The sequence below is a fragment of the Carassius carassius genome, chromosome 32, assembly GCF_963082965.1.
Source record: "Carassius carassius chromosome 32, fCarCar2.1, whole genome shotgun sequence".
NCBI classification, from domain to species: Eukaryota; Metazoa; Chordata; class Actinopteri; order Cypriniformes; family Cyprinidae; genus Carassius; species Carassius carassius.
Genome location: NC_081786.1, coordinates 8,457,619 through 8,478,774, shown reverse-complemented (window position 1 = coordinate 8,478,774; position 21,156 = coordinate 8,457,619).

The following is a 21,156-nucleotide window of genomic DNA, read 5'->3' as shown; positions in this document are numbered from 1 at the left end:
GAAGCCATTTTGAAGTCACCATGCCCATAATCTATAAAGGGATACGAGAATACGATCGGGAGGAGGGAGGATTCTGGGATGAAGCGAAGCGTTTCCATATGGACAAGAAGGAGGAATACCTGGAAAAAAGCCACTAATCTTTGGCTGTGAAGTTGTGGAGTTTTTAACGCTAATAAACGCGCCATTGGCAAAGTGCTCGCCATAAGGAGGGCCGGCTACATCAGGCATGTCTTTCCTCAAGAGGGACGTAGTGTTTTCACATGTGGTCTTAGCTCCTTGGAACGCACTCAAAGACTCACTATTAGGGTAAGAAACACACTTCCAAACCCTCTGAGACACAAAAACCCCTCAAACTCTTGGGGAAGGCTGAAGAAAGTGAGGCTTCAAAGGCACGGTGGCTCCTTTTACAGGTTGAAAAAAATGAGAAAAGAACAGTCAACCATCCAATTCAGTAATTGTGTGTAAAGGTAAAGGGCCGTGCATTGTCTCGCCTCCGACATTTTGCACCGTGTCTGATGGGCCCGGAGTGTTTTAGAGGCAGGTTTGTGCTCCCGTCTCGAAAAACAGAGCACTAGATCCGGTCACACCACCAGTCCCGCGTGTTTGAGAAATGTCAACATCAGACCCACAGGTTGTTTCGCTCTTCACATTCGCTGGCCTTCTGTCTTTCCCCCTGCATATGGCCACAGGATCAGACAGCTCGCGTCGACACGTCTCGACTCGAAGAGCCTCAAAATGCCATCTTGTAAAGACATTATCCGACAGTACGGGGCAAAATGAGAAACAGGGAGGCAGAGGTAGACCTACGTTGATCTGGGATATGTCAGCTGCTCGGCACTGGAGATCCACCTCCTACCCTTTTCCATCACCGGATTGGGTGCAGCGGATGCCCCTGGGTATCTGTGGCGCATTAAGAGCACAGGGGAAAGAAACTCCGAAATGCTGCTGTGGAGACGAGGATAAAAGTGTAATAATGTGCATGACGATAGGTCCTTTTCACTCCGCTCAAATCGTATTACTAGACCTGTCCTCAAAGGCGAGAAGGGAAAGGACAGTTGGAGAAAGAGTAAATGACAGGGACCAAAAATAGTGGCAAAAGGAGAAACGGTGGGAAGGACAGAACCCAAAGGGGGGTCGTGCACGGGCGAGATAGAAGCAGAGCGAGAGAGAGTCAGAGTCTTAAAAAAAAACTGTATAAGGTTTGTCAGAGGAACAAAGGAGATAGGATATCCCTAATCCTTGCAATATTAATGTCTAAAATGTCATTAATAAGCTCAGGATTGTGAGCCTGAGACCACACTAGGATGAAGGTACCTGCCAGGGCTTGTCTGACAGGGCCTTGGCTAATGAATGAATATAAAGCTACTCCAATCAATCACACAGGATTTATCTTCGCCCCGAGTATAGGTGAGGTCTGGTATGGGGTGACCACGACTGTCAAGCACGCTGAAGCAGCAGCCAAGAAACTGTCGTGGCATTACAATGAGGCTTGTATTAATGGGCACATGTGCTTTTCTGCCATGTGGGGGAGCAAGCGTGAATGTGCGAGTGTGTGTGGGCCAAGATTTCCGGCCATATTTTAATTTTAGTAAATTAAATGACATCGCTGGGTCATTAACTCCAGGTTTGGTCGCTTTACCCTGGGCAAATGAAGGCTGACAAATGTTTAGTAAGCCTCGGTTGTCCAAGTAATGTCATGTGGTGCCAACGTGGAATCAATCTTGAAGGTTTGCTTGTAAATAGTCTGAATGATTTGTGTAAATTGGTGGTTTAATGTGAAAATTAGATTTACAGTAAATTATATAGGTAGACTGGGGCTAGATGTCACAGTGGTTTTGTATGTTAGTTTCAAACTCCAAGTTATTGTTCAATTAGGATATTTTTGTCCTCCAAACTGGAATTCCAGTGACATATTGTATAATTTTTCAGTAAACAAGTAAATACTTTACAAAATCACATAAGTTTACATTTAGGGGTATTTTTCTTCATCCAGACTGCATTTATAAAAAAAAATAAAAAAATAAAAAAATAAAAAGTAATGTTGTAAAATATGATATACAATTGATAAAAAAAAAAAAAATCTGTTTTCCATTTGAATATATATTTAAATGTAGTCCTCAATGTTTCATGATTATCCATAAATCAAAAGTTTTTTTTTTCCTTTTAAATGCGAATTATTTTATATACAGATACAAAATATAAATCTTTTGGAACATTTTAAACATCTTTACTGTCAAACTATAAATTATACTACATAGTTGGCCAAAACAATGCAGTTTTTTTACTGCTATAATTTTTGTGAAATCCTTTTTTATGCAACCAAATTAGTTTGATTCCTAGTGAAATGCTTCTATAGTAAATGATCTTGGACACAATAAAATCTGACAGCTGCACCCAAAATAGCAATATATAGGCTTTATGTCATTCCTAAAAAGTCTACTATTCCCTGTTCTTTAGGCTACAAAACCTGTCTGTGACAACAGCACAGTCACTAATTACTAGGCTAACGGCTAGTTTGGACAGCCTGTGAGAGCTCAGCATGCAAAGTAGCTTTTGCTTGTCCAGCAGAAAGGTTACAACGTCCACGTCACCGCGGTCCAACTAATTACGTGTATATTTTCACGTACCAAAGTCATCGCCGGAAATGTCTTCTCTCTGCTTCTCACTGTAATCGCAGCATGTGGTATTGTCCTCTCAGATGACATTTGTTGCAAGCTGTAATATAAACGCTCATTAGAGAGTTAGCCAGGGATGAAGAAACAAAGAGGTGCCCTTGTATCTAGTTCAGCGGCAGGCTATATTTTGATGTACTAACCCCAATCATGGGTTTGTAGCAAATTGAGATTAAATGCAAAACATGTAATGCTCAAACATATGTTTTTATTTATTTATTTTTTAAACATAATTGCCGTAAAATTAATAAAAACAGGTTTAATTATGATTTGTGGCTTTAAAATGGCCCATTAGCCTTGTCTAAAATGGCATCTTTGCTGTTGCCATCCAAGAATTAAACCTAAATTGGGGTCAATTTGAGTCTGTTAGTCATTCCACTTGAAGGTGCATCATAACATTCACACCACAGGTGTGATCTGCAGAATTAGAGTTCCCTGTACCAGCGTGTTCACGGTGCCAAATGACTTGTTCAAACAGACTACTTCACCTCATCAAAGCACTGCCTTCATATCCACTGGGCAGGCATGTCCAAATAAGCTGTGAAAATATTTATAGCCTCTCACTGACTATCCTCTCATTAGCGAGCACTTTTCTCCTCGCGCTGCCAGTTGCCAAAAAAGCGGAGAGTGAAATTTATTTTGAATATTCAAAAGGAGATAATCAGCTTGTGTGCCAGCAGTGTGCGGCTCTGTTAGGCATGTGCATGGCATGGCGGCTAAGGGTGTACGTCTCTCACGGGTTTCCATCAGTGTTACCTGAGATGTTTTTCTTTTATCTGAAATTGGGCCGTATGGTTTGGCGAGACAAATCAGGCTAATGTGTGTGAAGCGATGGCATGTTTTTAATACATCCACATGTCATGTATGTTATGTACAGTGTATCTGATCTTTGAATATGGCACATATGTTGTATTTTGTTGTAAGACATCTTATAAATATATGTTACATTCATTATATATATATTGAATGTACCTTAGACACACACAGACACATTATATATATTTTTATTTAATTTTATTTCATTTTTCTTAAGACATTAATACCTTTCTTTGGCAGAGATGCATTCAATTGATAAAACCTGACAATAAAACCATTTAGATGTTATGAAAACATTAAACTATTTTAAATAAATGCTGTTCAAAGAATGCAGAAAAAAATTCATAAAAATATTACGCAGCACAACTGTTTTCAATATTGATAGCTATAAATCAGTAGAGTTATTTCCGAAAGATCATGTGACACCAGAAATTCGATTAGTGACTACTGAAAATCAGCTTTGCCTTTTCCAAATATTTTAAAATATATATATGTGTCATATTTTACTGTTTCCACAATGTTACTGTTTTACTGTACTATTTTTTATTTAGTTTTAAATGTTTATTTAAAATATTCTAAGAGACTTAAAAAAAAAAATCTTTCTGATCCCAAACTTTTGAGCAGTAGTGTATATAACTTTAATTACTTTTCAAAGATTACTTCATTTTTTCATAATTAAGTGGCAAAAGCCTATATGTCAATATATCAAATTAGACCTGTCAGGAATGGGTACGCATCAATAAATTCTTTACATTCACTATGTCACTGTCAGAGTTAATATCTAAACTTGCAAGAGTACACTCAATGACTTTTGATGCCGATATGCCCTCGCTGTCAAATAGACAAACCAAAAAAAGACTGTAGTGGATTGTGCTGATGGTTAGTAGTGACCAGACCAAAGTCAACTCATAGGCAGAGGGCTATTTGTTTAGCACCATTTAGTTTCAGGTTATATTTTAGAGGGGTTGTGGCTGCTTGTGTACCAGGTGGTGGACGCTCAGCATCGCTGGAGGATGAAGCTCTGGAGGAAGACATTGACAGTGGACATTGATAGACACGGATAAGGGCTCGGAGGGACAGAGCTTTACCGAACACCAAACACTGGACCCTGACCTTCCCTTTCCAACAACAAAAAGAATGCTGTTTCCAGTGGGATTCAATCAAATGTGTGTCCTGACAATGCTGACGCCATGGGGCTTGTACCAGCAATGCAGACATGCTCAAAGTGTTGCAGTAGTCACCGCCTTGTCTGACAGATTATCTGATCTAATGCTGTGGCATGGAAAAACTGCCTTAGCACTAGTCATTTTCTAATAAAAGGAAATGCTCAAAACGTATAATGTTATACTGAGCCATGATTAAAGTTTAAAAATAAGGAAAATTCTCACATTTTTTTCTGATGTTTGTAAAACACTGCTATATATAACTTTTATTTTTTGTAACTTTTCAACATTTTCAAAAATCTAATAATAAAAAAATAACAATAATAAAATAATAATAATAAAACTGTAATATACAAGTAGTTTTTAGTGTATGTGTGTGTGTTATATGTGTGTGAGGTATATGTGATATGTCATTATATCAAATGAGACCTGTCAGCAATTGGCATTAATTGCTTTATTACTTTCTTCAAGAATTCCTGAGAGTACATCCAACCCAAGATTACTTACGAACAACCCATTAAATTGAGGACCATAGTTCATCTTGTGGATGAAACAGCAGGACTATCTGGAGCTATTTGAAAAACACTAAAAACAGGGCTCAAGTACCAGTTGTGGACTGGCGTTGCGCCACCAAGGCATTCGGTGTTCCCTTGAAGCACCTCTGAAACTGAGTTTGAAAATGGCATCTGGCTTCCTCCAGAGTGTTCCACTTCTCCTGCTGATCTCTGGAGAGGAGGAGGCAGATCTGCTGACTCCACACTCATGGGTCGACCAACAAAGGCAGCTCTGAGACTTTGCTCCCTGGATCCTGTAGTGACGGGCTTGGCAGGCCACAGACATAATGAGCTCCAGACCAGGGAGAGTGCAGCATTATCACCCTGGAATTTAGTAGCTGGGTCGGGCGGGAGGGATTGAGCCCAGTCTGACCCAGCTCTGCTGTGGGAGGCCTGGGCATGTCACGCACTACCAGCTCAGAGTTTCTGGAACTTTCTCCACACAAGCCCAGTATCTTCCCTGCTGTCACGTATGGCGGTCACATTCCATGAGAACACTTTCACATTTGCTTGAGTGCAAGAAAGAAAATGCCGCACTGCATGATTTGATTATTTATTATCTTGAGAAAATTGCTAACGATCGCTTCTGAACATGCACCGCAATTAAGGATTTCTGCCTGGACTGAATTCAGAGAGATGTTTATTGTTGAGTGTACCGTGTGGAATGCCTTACGAGCGGGAAGCAAAAATCTGGTCATTACGCATTCTGCTGGTGGTTTGGTGTATGTGTCATAGGTGGCATGTTGGGAAATAAACTAATCATGTATTTGTATCTGTTAGTATCAGAAGAAGAAAGTCTAGTACTTTGTCTGTTTTTACTTCATTAGTGTCAAATACGCCTATGTAATCTTTACCACCAAAATATCTCTCAATGTCTGCCTCTCGTTCTGTTATATTTTGAAAAGACAAGCTAGTTAGGTGTTTGGAAAAAAAAGTCACTATTATTTCAGTAGCATTTTATACAATATAGATTGTTTCAAATTAGCTTCATCAACAGAAAAAATAGCAGAATCAATTATGGAAATTCAACTATGGAGACAATTCAGATTCTAAATTAATTCTAAAAAGCAATTGTGTCATTATTCAGCTCAAGCTAATTCAGTGTCGGTTCAGTTTAGATGAATAAGTTGGTAGTTCATTATGAATTTGAAGCAAATTATTTCAGTTATAAGCAGTTTTACAAAAGGCAGCAATATTGTTATTCGGCTTCAGAGTCAGTTTAATGTTTATTCAATCAGTTCAGTGCCAGTGATGATGCTGTAAGATGCCATGAGATAGTGCCATCATCTAGCTTAATGAAGTTTAAGTTTAGTTCTCATCCATTGGTGTCAGTCAGTGCGATCATACGGACTCCATCTTAGAGGTGTGGTTAGAAGGGACAGTGACAAGGAACCCAAACGTCATCAGGTGATATAAATGGACGAGAAAAAAACAAACCCTAGGAGAAAGCATGTTCAGTTGGGGGACCATATTGATCATAAGTTTGGTATGGAGTACAGCAAGGCTCAGTACTAAGACCGCTAATTACAAACATAAAACTACAAACAAAAATTGTCTGTAAAAGTTAATGGAATCCAACAAGACCTCCTGGGGACCTTCTGAATGTGGAACATAACATCTTGCTAACAGTACAGAATATTATTATTAAAGAGTAATTATCTTAATTTAAGTACAACAGAAGGCAATGGGTAGTCCCCATTTAGAAAGCCAGGTAAACAAAGATATGGCAGCGATACACTTCCTGTATGTTTCTTGTCAAGCTTGAGGCTTTTTCACTTAATCAAGAATCAGTTAAAAAGTGAATGGATCAATTAAGCAATTTATATGACTAATCTTTGGCAGTCCCAACATTTTGATGTAGCCAACAAAGTGATTGCAAACATTGTTAATGCATCCAAAAAAACTAAAGAGGGTTGTTCTGCCGCTCCTCCCAAATGATTTAGAATAATTTTAGTTTAATTCTGGAAATGGAAACAAGTCTCTTCTCCAGCTAGCGCTGGCAGTCTGCATGAAAGCACTCCACCACCAACTTTCTTCCAATATTTCCTCATTTGAATCAGCTAAATGGCTATTAGCTGTGCCCCATGCCAATGTTCTCACCAAAACCACAATGAAGGTGGTAGTTTGGATGAGTTCATTGTGACAGCTGTGTGTAAAAGTGTTTGTGTGTGTATGTACACATACAGGGGATATGGAATAAAAATAAAAAATACAAAAATTAACATTTCTGTTCCTTTGTTCCTCTGTATTATTATCGTTCTGAAACCGGTTTGCCTAGAAAGAAATAACAATTAATAAAGTTCCTTTTAAAACTTTTTCTTTGCCTATAATAATAATAATAATAATAATAATAATAATTATAAAGTACAGCCTTTTCTACTCAAAAAAGAAAATAAATAATGTGCTAAGATGCCGGTAAAGCAAAATGTTTACAAACATTTGATATATATATATATATATATATATGAAAGAAAAAAAATGTGTTTCAGTTTATTGTGACATGAACCAAAGTTCACAGAATGGAAAACGAGACAGCAGAAAATAGTTTTCTTTATTTTGAAAAAATTTTGTTTCACTTATTTTTATCAAATGGTTAGTTATAAAGATAGAAGCAAAACATTGTTTAAAACTGTCGAGGTTTCCAAAATAAATGCAAACTGGAAAATAAGTAAAACTGTAAAGCTTTTTCAAAATAAAGAAAAATATTTTCTGGTGTCTTATTTTCCTTTCCGTGAACTTTGGGTCATGTCCCAATAAACCGAAACTCAGCACATTTTTTTCTTTTGTTTTGTTAATCTGTCAATGATTTACGTGAAATACATTTCGTGAAGGCCAATATAGGCTATATCTTTGTTAGCTATATGTAAGCCTATAGTTTTATTCTGTTTTCTCCTTTCACAAGTGCTGCAGGTGCACGTGATCTGTTGATGAGTACATGGCATTAAATACAAAATGTAAAGTTTAAAGTTTAAATGTTTTGTTACAGACAGGTTGATTTTATGCATTTATTTATTCATATATTTACTTCAATCCCACCACTGAGAAAGCAATAGGCTATGTTCAAAAGTCTAGAATTGGTCAAATTTGTAATTGTGTATATACAGTACACTTCGAAAGGACATAATTTATTTTAAAATACAAACATAAACCCACATTTCTTTGTCACTTTTGATCCATTTACAGTTTTTCTCAGTCGCTTTGGTACATTTCTCGAATCATCCTTGAGATTTGCCAAACAGTAAGTGCATTTCTCAAAAATAAATATCTGTGTCAATGAACATGTCAGTGCCATCAGAATGACAAGTCCTTGTGTCATAGTTTACGGATAAGACAGTCAAAGTGCTTAGTCATGTTGTCAATATAACAGTGTACTCTAGAGGGATGTTATGATGTAAACTATGGCAACATTTTGGATGACAGTTACTGTATTGAACAGTATGCCATAAGCTTATGTATGCCATATATCCATTTCAAAAGTAGAAATTTACACATTACTGTTTGTGGGATATTGATTGAAAGAGACTGGATAGAATTCCCAGTTACACTTTTACTAGTGGTCTGGCTAAAAAAAAACCGTTACAATGTCATTGTGATATAGAAAGGGAAAAAGAAATATGGGCACAAAGATGAAAATAAGTCAATTGTTAGAATGTGTAACTCTTGTGTTGTCCTCTGTCTATACAGTATAAGCTTTCTAACTGAAGATTCATGAGATGAACCTTTGAGCTATTTCAGAGAAATGGTTTATCATTGGTTTATCATCTACATTCTCCTCATTAGTAAATATTCACTTGCACAATTCAGGCCAAATTGACAAAAAGTCTAATAATAATGTGTAAAAAAAAAAAAAAAAAGTGTGCTTGGCAGTTTATGACAACTAGATTAACCATTTTGTATTTAATGACTTATACGATGAACTAAAGACCCGATGTTTTGGGGGTAAGACTATTGCACAGAAAACCATATAATAAATTTTGAGCAACATGACATTAGCAACTGATAATGTAGGAAACAACAGAGAATTGTACATAATCATTTGCATGGAGGTACCAAAGCATTTGCAACTTGTTCAAAGAAATGAGAAACTGCTTTTTTGATGTGCACAAGTGACACAATGATGTGAGAATTGAACAGTTAGTTTTGAGAATTTCAATTGTGATCTGAGAAATGTACCAAAGTGACTGAGAAAAACTGTAATGTGTCCTGTGCTGAAGTAGTAATTTCTTTAGAAAGCTGACCCCAAAACATTTATAAAATTAGGGTGCAATGGAAGGAATTTACAGTGAAAATTTCAGTGATGTTTTTTATGGTTTTTTTTGTTTGTTTTTTACTGTTCCCCTAAATTTAATCTGCCATTTATGGGGTTTAATATTCTTTTAATAATCATTTAACAACAATCAAGTCAACGACATGCCGTAGTGGTTTCAGCCAACTTGAGTTAGCGGGTTTATGATCTGTTCCTATTGAGACTGATGAAGGTAGTGGCGACTTCCACCATCATTCCAGCCTAACATAGTGCAGGGCCACAGGCCCAGTCCTGCCTCTCTAGGGACCGGCCTGCTCAAGAGGAGCTGAAGTGTGGCCAGGGTCCAGAGCCACCCTTCTGCCAGAAGACATTTAACAAGCTGGCAGTTAAAAAAAAAAAAAACATTAAGAGGCCTGTTGAGCATGTGGGCAAACATAAAAAGCAGTGGATTTTAAAGTTAATTTTTCCAGACGCTATTATAGCTCCTTCGTATTAAAACCTTGTGCCAGTGAAGGTTTCCTTCTCTTTAGTGATTGTGCATGCTCGTGTGTGTTATTTGCGTATATTCTTATGTGTGTGCAAGCAAATGCATGAACACTTTATGGGATGCAGAGCCACTCTCCTCTGTGGTTAATTATGGTTTCTTGTTTGCCCAGTCATTTTGTCACTTCCTTGCCATTTCAAAGTGATAACGGCCATAAATGCCTTTCCAAACTCTTTACAGCAGCAGAGACCTCAGCAAGGAAATATGGCCCCTGTTTAAAGATAAGGAGGAAAATTACTAAATTAACACATGTTGCTTTGTGATGAGGACTTCCTCTCAACCAAAAATTTACAAGTACAGGCAAGTGAGGACTTCTCTGTTAGCAAAAATGAATGATTATGATAAGGAATACTTTCTGATCTAGTGATACAGGTGCCTTGTATTATCATGAATATGTTTTAATAACATTTACTAAATTAGAATTAAATCATTTAAAAAAGAATGAATGTAACATTTAAAATGAACAAATTCATACTTTTGATAGAAACGTCTTAATTCTGTAATACTCTTACAGTATTTTATTTTTTATTTTTTTTACAAAAAAAAGCTATTATAAATATGAATAAAAATGAAATGAACACAATAATTTAAAATAATAAGTCAGAACTGTTAAAGACAGGAAACTTAAAAAGACGGAGTTTATGTTTGTCGGTGCTTCTCAGCATTGTCAAAATAAAAGTTCCACTTCTTACATTCATCATCCAAACAAAAATAACTTATCAGCTGATGTCATTAATTGATAACTGCCAGACATCAGCTGATATATCAGCCTTAGCAACTACTAATCCTAACCCTATAAACTCATAATTTATGATAGCACAACAATAAAATACATAAATAAATCATTTTAACAACAATAAACATGGATGGCAAGTCAGCACTGCATTTTCTGGACTAAAAATCAAAAAAAAAAAAAAAAGATCCATATTATGTAAATTCATATATCATAATCTGTAAAAATACAGCAAAATCTGCAACCACAACCAACTGTGAATACCGACATAAACCAATTTCACAAACTGAGTCACAATCTGAACCCATAAGCAAAGCATGATGGGTAATTACAGTATTAAAACTGTTTAATACATTAATAAATAAATAAATGCTCCACACAATCTCAAATGACTGTCTAGCAATACATATTTTTAATTGTAGATTTTCCATCATTTCATAAATCATGAAGAACGGTATATACCGCTGGCAGATCACTGCAATTAAAGAAGCCTCAGTGAAGTGAATTACACCTTTATGTATCCATAAGCCTTTTTTTTTTCAGAAAAATCTCCAATTTAAAGGCCTGATCAGTATGACCTCTGACCCTTCTCATCCGCCGTGCCTCCAGAATAACCAGTCACCTCAGAGGTTACAATCAAAGTAAGGAAGGTAATCTTATCAGTAAGCACAGATAAGACACCTCCAGGAGATTTTAAGCGTGAATATTTTATGCAATCCGATTAGCCTGGGCCATAGCAATGTTAAAAAGGTTTGAAAGTGACCCCATGATCATGAGCCGAAATATGCGTATAGAATCTTTATCAAAAGAGCTTGATGTCAGGGCTTTTAACAGTACAAATTAAAACATTGCAGACACATGCAGATTTGTCAAGAGGATTTTTCTGTTTTATTGTTTCTTATGGGAGCACCTATTTTCACACTGTATACAAGCTACTGTACATGTTGATCAACTAAATTTTACAATTCAGAACTTTTAAGTAATATATGTAAGGGACAGAGAGACTGTTAGAGACGTATATACATTTATATATTAATATATTATATATTATATATTAATATTCTTATATTTTATATTATATATAAATATATTTAATATATAAACATAACATATTTCTCTTAAAAATATACATGTCTGTGTTTGTATTTATATATACAGTACAGACCAAAAGTTTGAAAACATTACTATTTTTTATGTTTTTGAAAGAAGTTCCTTCTGCTCATCAAGCCTGCATTTATTTGATCAAAAATACAAAAAAAAAACAGTAATATTGTGAAATATTATTACAACTTAAAATAATAGTTTTCTATTTGAATATAATTTAAAAAAATGATTTATTCCTGTGATGCAAAGCTGAATTTTCAGCATCATTACTCCAGCCTTCAGTGTCACATGTAACATCCAGTCTATCACATGATCATTCAGAAATCATTCTAATATTCTGATTTATTATGAGTGTTGGAAACAGTTCTGCTGTCTAATATATTTGATGAATAAAAGGTTAAAAAGAACTGCATTTATTCAAAATAAAAATAAAAATTCTAGTAATATATATTCTAATAATATATTTTCTTTACTATCACTTTTTATCAATTTAACACATCCTTGCTGAATAAAAGTATTGATTTTATTTAAAAAGAAGAAAGAAAAAAAAAATTACTGACCCCAAATTACTGACCAGTAGTGTATATTGTTATTACAAAATATTTATATTTTAAAAAGCTTCTTTTTTTTTTTTACTTTTTATTCATCAAAGTATCCTAAAAAAGTATCACATATTCTGACAAAATATTAAGCAGCAGAACTGTTTCCAACTTTGATAATGAATCATCATATTAGAATGATTTCTAAAGGGTTAAGTGATAATGATCCTAAAAATTCAGCTTTGCATCACAGAAATAAATGATAATTTAAAGTATAATAAATTTAAAAACAATTATTTTAAATTGTAATAATATATCACAATATTAATTTTTTTTTCTGTATTTTTGATCAAATAAATGCAGGCTTGATGAGCAGAAGAAACTTCTTTCAAAAACATTAAAAATAGTAATGTTTCCAAACTTTTGGTCTGTACTGTATATATATATATATATATATATATACAGTACAGACCAAAAGTTTGGACACACCTTCTCATTCAAAGAGTTTTCTTTATTTTCATGACTATGAAAATTGTAGATTCACACTGAAGGCATCAAGGGCTATTTGACCAAGAAGGAGAGTGATGGGGTGCTGCGCCAGATGACCTGGCCTCCACAGTCACCGGACCTGAACCCAATCGAGATGGTTTAGGGGTGAACTGGACCGCAGACAGAAGGCAAAAGGGCCAACAAGTGCTAAGCATCTCTCGGGGAACTCCTTCAAGACTGTTGGAAAACCATTTCAGGTGACTATCTCTTGAAGCTCATCAAGAGAATGCCAAGAGTGTTCAAAGCAGTAATCAAAGCAAAAGGTGGCTACTTTGAAGAACCTACAATATGACATATTTTCAGTTGTTTCACACTTTTTTGTTATGTATATAATTCCATATATAATTCCACATGTGTTAATTCATAGTTTTGATGCCTTCAGTGTGAATCTACAATTTTCATAGTCATGAAAATTAAAAAAACTCTTTGAATGAGAAGGTGTGTCCAAACTTTTGGTCTGTACTGTATATATATATATATATATATATATATATATATATATATACATATATATATATATATACATATATATATATATATACATATATATATATATATATATATACACAACTAATAAAATTAAAGTGAAAACTGAAAATATAAAAATTACAATGACAACTAAAAGTAAGTGAACATTATAAAATACTATGCCTGAACATGCTTTTGCTACGTGTTTTCTCCTCCGCATACTACCTGTAAAGCATGAACCCACATCCTGTGTCAAAACCCCCGCAGAGATTGCATTGCGTTTCATTTCTGCATGCATAATTAATTCCGGCAAAGCTGACATTGACCCTGAAGACCCCTCTGACAACTCGTGCTCTCACCTTTAGCACAACGCATCTTCTGACAACTTCCTGATGTCTGAAAAAAACCGAACAAGACAATCGAGCTGGAATGGGAGGTGGAATTCTCCTGCAAGTGTGGACAGCGACTCCGCAAAAGCAGAGAATAAATCTTTGGTTTTGAGCAATCTGAGGAGCAGGGATCCTGTAAACAGCCTATGGTGTCTCACAGCAACCAGCCCATGTGTTAGCACCTTGTTGGGTTGACTGAAGCCTGGCAGACGGGGCTTGTTTTTACAGGGATCAGCACCAAAAGATCCAGGGTGCTTATTTTAACACCTGCCCTGGAGCTCTGTCTGTGCTCAGCCCACTCCCCGTCCACCAGCGGCCCCCCCTCGAGTGGCCCTCTCTCAGCCTGGGCCCCATGCCAAAGACCTCAGAGGTCTGTTCTTGCCATGACAGGCCCACGCAAACCCAACTTCAGTCTCACAGAGAGCCGCAATCATCTGATCCCTCAGAAAAAAAGAATGCCACACAACAACAGCATAAATCTTCCGCTTATTAAACAGAGAAAGCAGCCATAGAGAAAGGTATCTTTAATGATTGATCGCATTCAACACCAAATACAAAGAATCCTGTGTTGATTTACTTTCTAATAACAGGAAGCCAGTAAGCTTATAGGCTTATTGATAAGATCAAAAAGTCTACAGTTATCATAAACCCAGGTCAACCTACTGGTGTAGTTTCCAAGAATTATTTTTTTTTTTTTGGTTATTCAAAATTACCAATGTTTTCTGATGAAACCCAGCATGCTTTATGGAATTATGACTAGGTTTGGGTCTAAGTACTCAAAGTGATTGTAGGTACAGTACGTTCTTTGTTAGTTCAAATTACTTGCCATGCTTGTTTAGTGTTGTCTAATTGTTCCAATAATAATGTAATTTTTGTATATATGAAGCAAAATGTTAGAATGCTAATGGTAGAGAATTGGACCATACTGGTTGTTATGTATGTACTTGATTCACTAAATGAAGTGGTTCAAACAAATAATTTGTTCATAAATTGGACTACACTGTTTGTGCTATATGTATCTGAATCACTAAAAAAAATGGTTCATACAATTTTTTTTTTTTTTTTTTTTTGTAAATGCCGTGAACTGGCAGCACTGTGTTTGGTTCACTAAAAGACCCTTTTCATGTTTCTTTTTGTGTGTATGTGTGTGTGTGTGTGGACAGGAGATTTCAGTTTGTGCTATTGTTACGATTCACTAGAAAAAAATAATAATAACCTGTCTATAATGTTGATTTTTGTTTGCGAATCAGACTACATTGGTTGCACTGTTTATGTTTGATTTAACACGAAGAACTGGTTCAAAAGAGGTATTTGTTTTTTGAATATGACCTGATTTACAGTACATAAACTTTTTTATCCCATCACATTCAATACAGACTGCAAATAATTTAAAAATTACACTGTTACAAATGCATTTTCATATAGCTACTTTTTTGCTAAAAGTTAATTTTGCAAGTGTGACATAGTAAGTAGTACTCTAGAGATGGTCTATAAGCTGACACACATGGGCTAAAATCCATGAAACTCTAATTTTGATTTCTTAAAGGTTTTCCCATGGGAGACCATTTAGAGTCACATTGCACCATGAAGGAATGATGAATTATGAACAGTCACAACGTTTGTGTGTGTGTGTGTGTGGTCAGCATGCGCTTTCTCCTCTCTGGTCCAGTGGTCTGATGTATCCCCTAGGCCCAGATGCTCTCAGCAGGAAGAGACTGTCCATCCTGCAAAACTGCACTGATCTGACAAACCTGGGCAGATGTGCCAAGTGCCTCCTGCTTAAGGGTCACGTCCCCCTGTAAGCGATGGCCACAGATGGCCCATATTTCACTGCAAGCCTTCCTCTGTTCTCTAAGGTTAGGTCTCTCTCCCGAGCGGAGTTGTATGTGACCTCTCCAGAGAGCAAGGGACTGGGGACTTTGTTCAGCCAATTGGGAGACAACTGCCACCACAGCCATGCACAGCATAGTTTTTTCCTTTTTTCCTCTTCCCTTAGGTTCAGTCTTCTGAATTATGTGAATTGCTGACTTTAATTTGTCCTGAGGAAAATAAAACTCCAAATAAATCAGATTTTGCAACAGTGTGAAATTTAGGCCAAGAGAAAATTAATCAGTTTTTGGAGTCTGTCATCAGATACAAAATCTCAAGTGTCATGAGCTCAAGTTTTTTTTTTTTTTTTTCATTTTATCTGTTTTATGTTCATGATGAGCACATCTTACATTCCGTTTCACTCTGTTTATCCATCCATCCATCCATTTTCAATATAAGCGCTGTTACATAAGGCCTTTAGATGTGAAAAAATAGTGTGCGGTGTATTAAAAGTTTTCTGCAGAACCGCATCAAAGAATTACAATTCACACTGTTCGTCAATTCAAAATAGCAAACGCGATATCACCCTCTGAAACACTGACCTCAAAACAAAGTTTGCTGAAGATGCATTACCAAGCCCCGATTGTAAATAAGTTTTTAATGGACATTTATTGCGCTGCTACGCTCTTCTTGAACTACACCCATTTTCCCAACGTTGATAAATTCTGATGTTTGTCTCGCTCCTCAGAAATTTTGCAAGCTAAACGTAAAGAGAATCCAGATAGTATTTTGTAAGCAAATATTTTTGAACAAATGACGCTCCACATGTCATCTGTATATTTACGATGACTCAAAGACATGGGTGTGTGGGTCTAATTAAAAATGTGAGCAGGGTTAGCAGCCTGCTGCTTTCCTCCAAGTCTCTTGTTGCCAGCTCTTGGCAGCTCTGCTGTCAGAGAGCCAGCTGTTTAGTCCTGCCCTGAATTATTGCCAGCCCGCAGTGCATTGTGGGACATCTGGTCCGAGCAATGCTTTTGTCATCTTTTCTCAATACGACGCTTAAGTTCTTAAATCAGGACGTTACAAGAAAGTGCTTCCAATCATGGAGATCATGGAACGCACGCTGCTTCATAATTTCCAAATGCTTTTGAGCAATATAGACTGATTATGGAAGCTAACAAAAATGGTAATTTCATACATTATTGCACGCAGTTCTTTCATAGTATCCATAAATGTATGTAAATGGCGTGTGGGTGTTGACATCCTTTCAAGTCAAAGAAAATAAGAAGATCAAGAGAAAGACAACTTGATTATATTTAAATGAAAGGAAATTAAACATAACTTTCCCTCAGTGAGAAACAGCAGTATAGTTGGTCACCAGTATTGGATGCTGACCAGGTTTCTACACTAGAAATTTCTTCATGTTCATTTTATGATGCTATGAGAATACTTTTTGTGCACACACACAAAAAAAAGCTAAACAAAATTAAGACTTTATTCAACAGTTCTCCTCCTGTGAGTTACTGTCTTCAGTTGGGTACGACACAGAGGAGAAGAATGGCCATTATTTTTGTTTCCTTTGCACACAAAAAAGTATTCTCGTAGCTTCGTAAAATTATAGTTTAAACCACCGATGACACATGGACTGTTTTAATAATGTCCTTACTACATTTATGTGCCTTAAACATGGTAGTCAACACCACCCTTGCGGTTTATGGAGGGTCAGACAGCTCTCTGATTTCTTAATACAATATCTGTATTTGTGTTCCGAAGGTCTTATGGGTTTGACATGAGGGTGAGTAATTAATGACCGAATGTTCATTCTTGGGTGAACTATCCCTTTAACTAAGAAAATTTTTTTAGAAGTCTTGTTAACTAATGTATTTTACTAATGTTACCAAAAGGAACATTAATGCATTGAAGTGCTACCACAAAAGCCAATCTCATGAGAAACTGAAATAATTAGTATTGTGCAACTGTGACAAATTGTACAAGTTGTGTTATTAAAAGGAAAACACATCCAAACATAAACCTAATCATAAAGTCAAACTCTTTACCTGAATCATAAAACTTACTATAAAGTATAATCCTTTACCTAGACCCTTGACCCGAAACTTGTAGCAGGTAATGAATAAATAAATAAATAAAATAAATGACGTAAGACATCAGAATTAGTTGGGTAAAAACCATGGCTATTCTGTTTCTTCAGCATCAGACCAGTGTAAACTACACCCAGGACTAAATTCATACTTGACAGGTCTGTTCACAAAGAAAACTTTATAATCGCCAAAATAAAAAAGACTGAATGAAAGTTTTGAGCCATCATTTAGCTGTTAAAGTGTCATCCAATTCACAAAAGTCAAATCAAAACAGCACTGCCTCTTGGTGACCTCTCACAATTCTTTGCACTAACCTTCCCTGATCCGTTTAACTGCAGTGCATTACTGTCCTGTGATCAGCGAAGAGCTCCTGCAAGTGTAGAGCATCTTCTAGAGTACAGACAGGCCACTGATGTCTTCAGCCCCTCCGTGTGTTTATAATTCATTATTATCATAAAGTATATAGTCTCGTTCACTCTTCACAGGCAACTTCAAACACTCCCGCCGCTCTGTTACCCTTTCCAAGAGCCGATACATAGCAGCATTCAACATCACATCCGGACTTCAAATATTCTTTGAGTCTCAATTTTGCAGACAAAAAGGGGGAACCAATGGCACAAAACAACGGCAACAAAAATATCCCCCCACTCTTTTTATCTTGCGTTTCTTGAAGGAACCCGCGTGTGTGTTCTCTTTGTTTTGCTCTAGAGATTTTTTTTTTTTTTTTTTGCTGTTGTTGTTGTCTTCTGTGAAGCTCATGGGCCAGAAGCTCATAATCATTTCAAAAGGTCCTTTAAATATATAATAGGCATGCTACATCTCAGCAAACAAAGTGTCACTCTGAGGAGGTAAACATTCGAGCTGACTCTCGCAATCATGCGACGGTCCCTGAAAAACGTCTGTTTTGTGACCTCTGTTTTCACGTATCACCTTCGCAACAACATACGCATGTTACAATCCAGGAGTAAAAAAAAAGAAAAAAAAAAGAAAAGAAATAAAAAAATGCCACAGTCACACAAGTCATCTTTACGATTATAGGAAATATTTCCCCTTGCTGTGCTTATACGGCAAAACACTTTAACTGCAAATGCAGGATTTTTGTATTTTTTATTATTATAATCTCCCACTATGAATGGCAATTTAGATAATATCATTATCACTGCTCAGTAATGAGTTTTAGTTCAAATGTTGTTTCACATTCCAATATCAATAATATTGAGAACATTATTATAAGTTGCAGGTTTAATATCAGTAATTTTGATGTGGGGTAGTCAAAGATGATTATTATGATGTGACTATTAATTTGCGCAATAAAAAACAACAAAACAGAAACAAATCATTGGTGTAACTAAATGAACGACCATCAACACTGTCAAAATGCATTTCAGAGGTGGTTGCTCCCACATAAATGTTATGTTTAGTGCAGACCGAGTTATTATCTTGCTGACTGGTGCATGTAAACAGTGTCTGAGAGGCAAAAAGATGCTGTTTGGGGAAAATTTAGAAACTCACCCTTGGCACAGAGTCCTATTCCATAAATCTTTTAGCATGTGCCTGTTGGCTAAAATACTTGGCCTCAGAACAGATCTTAAGCTCACAATCCAGAGATGTAAAATGGGAAAGAGAGAGAGAGAGGCTGATAGACATGACACTTCTCACCGAGTCAGAACCTAGGCCAGTGACGTCGCAAACCGCTTAAATTTTGACTTGCCCACAACCCCCCAAAAAACTGCTCATTGCAAAAGTTGACAGCAATTTGAAAATCATCGACCAGAACACCAGAGAAAAAACAAATTTGTATTATGATTTATCCTCAAACCGCTGTGGTCTGAAAAAGCAGCATCAAAGCTGAGCGCTTATGAAGGGAATAAGACTATGACTCATTTTTTTTTTTCAGACAGAGGAAGCGGGATTGTTCTCGTGCTGAGGCCCAGTGCATGGCTGTTGTGATGAAGACTGCCAGTGGCTTCTTGTGGCTGTGTGTTTGTGGGGCCGCTAGAATGAGAATGGAACCTCTGTATGGAGTTTCACTGCTGTCATCCAGATGTTTCTTATGACACTACATGAGCAGCAGATTAGTCTGAGCTTCATAGGGTAAATATTGCATCTTGGGACTTGGAAAATGAGTCTTTTTGACCACTTATAACAGGTCAAAGATGTGGATTTTTCAAAGAACTGTGCTAATTAAATACTGAAAAAGTGTGAGATATAAAAAGAATCAAAAGGGTCTATTTTCATGCCAGTATGAACAGATAAAGACATGGACCTTGAACTTGATGTTTCCTCTTTCTTTTCTTTTTTTCTCTCTTACTCGTGTCACAAAAGCAGTTGTCTATAGTTTAGAATACATGGACCCTTTAAGCATTACAAATTCCTTGTTTTCCACTGTGAAAAGTATTAGAAAAGTTTAACTAGATGTCTACTTTTTAAAAATGTTCTAGCATGAAAAGTACATCCAATATTTTTCCCCTACCCTTAAAATAATCTTATAACTGGATAACATTTAACATCATACAACACTATATATCAATATAGCAATTTTCCTTTTTTTCCCCATTTTTTTCTTTGGCACACTGGCATTTTAATTCATTTTATTTCAAATAAATGTTTCAATTATCTGGTACAAGGCATGAATATATATATATATATATATATATATATATATATATATATATATATATATATCTAATAATATTAATATTAAATAATTCACATATGATATAATTCATAATTCAATATTATATTGATTCATTAGTATGGTGAATAATAAAATAATAAATAATAATAATAAGTAATAACAATAAAAACCCTAATTAATAATAATTATAAATTATATACTTAGAAAATGAACAACTCTGTTTATTTTTTTGTCTTTAAAAATATTTTATTTAATTATAATTATAATTATAATTATAATTATAATTATAATTATAATAATAATTATTATTATTATTATTATTAAATTGCAAAAAAAACTTTCACTTTTCAGGCCATATTTTGTAACCTATTAATGCAAAGTGCCTTCTCACTACCTTTTTTTTCTTTTAGATTGTGTGTGAGTGTGTGTGCGGCAGACAATTGTACACAGCTCTTTCTGACACTGCGGCGAACAGCTCCTGCTCGACTTCAGAGAGATTCCACAGCGAGGTTTTAATTATGTAGTGACTTAACTTGGCTCAAAGTTTCAGGATCCTTATTGAACAACATAAATCTGGAGCAATGACAGCTCTGTTCTCCACACCCTACAAACACGCCGGGTCCACGGACCTCCCAGAGTTTCAGCACCATCCCCTCCAGACCCAACTCTCACACAAAACACACCACTCAGGTGCAATCTTCCATACAACATACTATTCATGCCAGGAAGAGTGCATGTGCATACATGCATGTTTGTCTATGCATCTATAAGTTAATTTAAGGATGCCCTTTATGATACAGATGGTCTTAGGCCAACACAGTGTGCCCAGATCT